This window comes from Oncorhynchus clarkii, chromosome 15 (genome assembly GCF_045791955.1).
Source record: "Oncorhynchus clarkii lewisi isolate Uvic-CL-2024 chromosome 15, UVic_Ocla_1.0, whole genome shotgun sequence".
Classification (NCBI taxonomy): Eukaryota; Metazoa; Chordata; class Actinopteri; order Salmoniformes; family Salmonidae; genus Oncorhynchus; species Oncorhynchus clarkii.
In genome coordinates, this window is record NC_092161.1 from 10,150,157 (window position 1) to 10,155,156 (window position 5,000).

General features: G+C 42.9%; 1 protein-coding gene across 1 annotated transcript in view; it reads left to right on the plus strand.

Moving 5' to 3' along the window:
• Positions 1–5,000, plus strand: part of LOC139366901 (docking protein 6-like) — a 113,426-nt gene that overhangs the window by 92,372 nt on the left and 16,054 nt on the right. The gene's annotated exons all lie outside the window — the stretch shown is intronic.

Genomic DNA, 5,000 nt, shown 5'->3' on the forward strand with positions numbered 1-5,000 from the left:
GCACGGTGGCTAGGAAAAACTCCCTAGAAAGGCCAAAACCTAGGAAGAAACCTAGAGAGGAACCAGGCTGTGAGGGGTGGCCTGTCCTCTTCTGGCTGTGCCGGGTGGAGATTATAACAGAACATGGCCAACATGTTCAAATGTTGATAGATGACCAGCAGGGTCAAATAATAATAATCACAGTGGTTGTAGAGGGTGCAACAGGTCAGCACCTCAGGAGTAAATGTCAGTTGGTTTTTCATAGCCGATCATTGAGAGTATCTCTACCGCTACTGCTGTCTCAAGAGAGTTGAAAACAGCAGGTCTGGGTCAGTTAGCACGTCCAGTGAACAGGTCAGGGTTCCATAGCCGCAGGCAGAATAGTTGAAACTGGAGCAGCAGCACTTCCAGGTGGATTGGGGACAGCAAGGAGTCATCGGGCCAGGTAGTCCTGAGGCATGGTCCTATGGCTCAGGTCCTCCGAGAGAAAGAGACAGAGAGAGAGAGAGAGAAAAAGAGAGAGAGAGAGAATTAGGGAGAGCATACTTAAATTCACACAGGACACCGGATAAGACAGGATAAATACTCCAGATATAACAGACTGACCCTAGCCCCCCGACACATAAACTATTGCAGCATAAATACTGGAGGCTGAGACAGGAGGGGTCTGGAGACGCTGTGGCCCCTTCCAACGATAGCCCCGGACAGGGCCAAACAGCCAGGATAAAACCCCACCCACTTTGCCAAAGCACAGCCCCCACACCACTAGAGGGATATCTTCAATCACCAACTTACTATCCTGAGACAAGGCCGAGTATAGCCCACGGCACAAACCCAAGAGGGGGCGCCAACCTGGACAGGAAGATCATGTCAGTGACTCAACCCACTCAAGTGACACACCCCTCCAAGGGACGGCATGGAAGAGCACTAGTAAGCCAGTGACTCGGCCCCTGTAATAGGGTTAGAGGCAGAGAATCCCAGTGGAAAGAGGGGAACCGGCCAGGCAGAGACAGCAAGGGCGGTTCATTGCTCCAGAGCCTTTCTGTTCACCTTCCCACTCCTGGGCCAGACTACACTCAATCATAGGACCTACTGAAGAGATGAGTCTTCAGTAAAGACTTAAAGGTTGAGACCGAGTCTGCGTGTCTCACATGAATAGGCAGACCGTTCCATAAAAATGGAGCTCTATAGGAGAAAGCCCTGCCTCCAGCTGTTTGCTTAGAAATTATATGGACAGTAAGGAGGCCTGCGTCTTGTGACCGTAGCGTATGTGTAGGTATGTACGGCAGGATCTTATTTGGAAGATAGGTAGGAGCAAGCCCATGTAATGCTTTGTAGCTTAGCAGTAAAAGCTTGATTTCAGGCCTAGCCTTAACAAAAAAAACAGTGTAGAGAGGCTAGCACTGATAAAATGTTTTGGTTCTAGTCAAGATTCTAGCAGCCGTGTTTAGCACTAACTGAAGTTTATTACCAAGGTACGTAAAAACTACCAAAGTAAGTACAAGCTACCTAGGTACACACAAGCTACCAAGGTACTCACAGCAGAGCTCAGCTAGACAGCTCAACAGAAAATATTATGTGAAAACGCATGTACACACACGCACATCTACACACGCATATCTACACATGCATATCTACACATGCATATCTACGCATATCTACACACGCATAATTACACACGCATATCTACACATGCATATCTACGCATATCTACACACGCATATCAACACACGCATGCCTACACACACATATCTACACAAACATATCTACACAAACATACGTACACATACAAGCAAACACACAATGTTTCAGTAGAGTATTGGCACATTTGGACCAGATTCCCTGGGTCTCACTTTGCAGTTGATAAATCTATAATGTGATAAAGCAGTGAAATAACCGTATTGTAATGGATAACGAGGTGAGATAATGTGAGATGGAATGAATGGAACACACCAGCCCCTTGGTGTTTCAGTGGGCCCATAATGATCATATAATATAGCAAGCCAATGATAACCATTTAATGACATGATTATGACTATATTAATACTGTAGGTTAAAGGAAAGATTCACCCATTTAGATTTTTTTTATAGTTTTTTGTTTTGTGTGTATCTCTGAGTGATATTCTATCGATTCCCCCCGGGTATAATGCTCTACCCAGCAGACTGTCGACCAATCGCGTTCGCTTTGTCTTGCTGTGTCACGCGGTTGCGAAAGCTAATCGTCACGCAATCCTTTCTCAAAGTCAGTGTAAATGTCAAGACACGTGCCTAATGTCACGATTCCAAAGCTGTACGATATTACAGATAGCAAGTGGGTTATCTCATAACTCGGGAAAAATGTGTAATGTTCTAGTTCTTGTTGACGAAATTTGTGCTAATGTTTTTTTTTTTTAGCTAGCACCCAATATACTCCAATTCGGTCCTTGAAGGAGAGTGCTGCTTGTCCCAGAATCACCCAGAATGCACTGCGTTGCCCATTGATGTAGCATGGGCAAGGTTTCCCATCTCCTGAAAAGTATAGGAGTAAAGTTGCGAATGTCAGACTCCACTCTGTGAGGCACAGTGATCTTCATATGGTGGCAATCAGTCGACATTAATTTACTCAATAAATGTTCCTTTTGTTCGATGAAGTCTCTTTATATCCAAAAACCTCTGTTTTGTTTGCGCGTTTTCTTCAGTTATCCACAGGCTCAAACGCAGTCAAAACAATCAGACAAAAAAATCCAAATTGTATCCGTAAAGTTCATAGAAACATGTCAAACGATGTTTTTATTCAATCCTCAGGTTGTTTTTTAGTCTATATGATCTATAATATTTCAACCGGACAATAACGTTGTCAATATAAAAGGTAAACAAGAAATGCACATGCGCCTGAAAAAAATCTGCGTCACATAAGGGTCCACTCATTCAGACTGGTCTTACTCCCTCATTTATAAGAATACAAGCCTGAAACGATTTATAAAGACTGTTGACATCTAGTGGAAGGCATAGGAACTGCAAGTGGAGTCCTAAGTCAATGGATACTGTAATGGCATTGAATAGAAAACTACAAAAACAAAAACTACTTCCTGAATGGATTTTTCTCAGGTTTTCGCCTGCTAAATCAGTTCTGTTATACTCACAGACACTATTTTAACAGTTTTTGGAAACTTCAGAGTGTTTTCTATCCAAATCTACCAGTTATATACATATTATATCTACTGGGCCCGAGTAGCAGGCCATTTAATTTGGGCATGCTTTTCATCCAAAATTCCGAATGCTGCCCCCTACCCTAGAGAGGTTAAAATCTGTGCATGACGGAACTGTTTGCTTTTGTTTTTTGTATTTGTTAATTTTGTTTGAGTGATTCTTGACAATAAAGATCATGAACACTTTCCATGCTGCGCTTTGGTCCACTCTTCCTTACGACGACGAGTTTTACAATGTCCTGGGAAATGTTCTTGTTTCTTACAACCTCATGCTAATCGCATTAGCCTACGTTAGCTCAACCGTCCCGTGGAAAGGACACCGATCCCAAAGAAGTTTGAATATGAAGCCAAATTGAAACATTTATTCACCAAAAATATTATTCTCACATATTAGTGTTATTTAACACTGTAAATTAAAGGTTTTGGGTGGATTTTTCCTTTAACTGAGTATGTGCTGATCTGGGTGTGAGTGGATGTGAGAGAACCTGTGGACCAGACTAGCCCCCTGTGGACCAGACTAGCCCCCTGTGGACCAGACTAGTCCCCTGTGGACCAGACTAATCCCCTGTGGACCAGACTAATCCCCTGTGGACCAGACTAGCCCTCCGTGGACCAGACTAACCCTCTGTGGGCCAGACTAGACCCCTGACTAGGTGAATCCAGTTGAAAGCTATGAAGGGGAGGAGACAGGTTAAAGAAGGATGTTTAAGCCTTGAGACAATTGAGACATGGATTGTGTGTGTGTGCCATTCAGAGGGTGAATGGGAAAGACCAAATATTTAAGTGCCTTTTAACGGGGCATGGTAGTAGGTGCCAGGCACACTGGTTTGTGTCAAGAACTGCAACGCTGCTGGGTTTTTCATGCTCAACAGTTTCCTGTGTGTATCAAGAATGGTCCACCACTCAAAGGATATCCAGTCAACTTGACACAGCTGTGGAAAGCATTGGAGTCAACATGGGCCAGCATCCCTGTAGAACTCTTTCGACACCTTGCAGAGTCCAGGCCCCAACTAATTGGGGGGGGGGGGGGGGGGTGCAACTCAATATTATGAAGTTTTGTACACTCAGTTTTGTACACTCATAATAACAGTACAGTTACTATATTAATACTGAATTTGGGTGTGAGTGGAAAGTGTTGGACTAGCCCCCGGTGTGTCACTGTGCCGTGATCATTTTGCAATCAGCATGTTCAATTGGCTGAGTCATGGTGGGGTTGCGGTAAATACCCACAAGCACCCTGGAATAATGACGGATCACTGCTTCTTGTCCCATCCAGCTCTGTTGCTTCGCAATATGTTTATTTATTTATTTTTCCTCTCTCATTCAGTTAATCAGAGAACCAGAAGTCAATTAGTTGCTTTATTTGTTTATTTGTGTGTGTGAAGGTTTCTGTTTCGAGTAGACTTTGTCACTAATAGTTTGGTTTGCTTGGAAATGAAATGAAATGGGTACAGGTAAGGTAGCAGGGGTAACTGTATGAATAGAATCCATACACTTATTTTAGCCCTTTCAGTAAAGCTTAGCTACACACGGCATTAATGCACCTTTACAGGTAAGTCCAGGTTTGAGTGTTCACATCAAAAGTGACAGGTTGACACTACTGTATAATATAATGAAGAACACAAAGTGGCATGTCTAATATTTTGAGATGGTACATTTCGCTCAATATTCCATGTTTTGGTGACATGTGCAAAGCATATATGATAGCTCAAAACCATGTTTCATCTTCAAGTTAAAGCTTTTATTATTTTAGTTTTCTCTGATAAACTTGAAACTTTAATCAGTAAATATATAGAAAACAACTTCCCCCTTAGTCAAAGAAGATCGCAAATA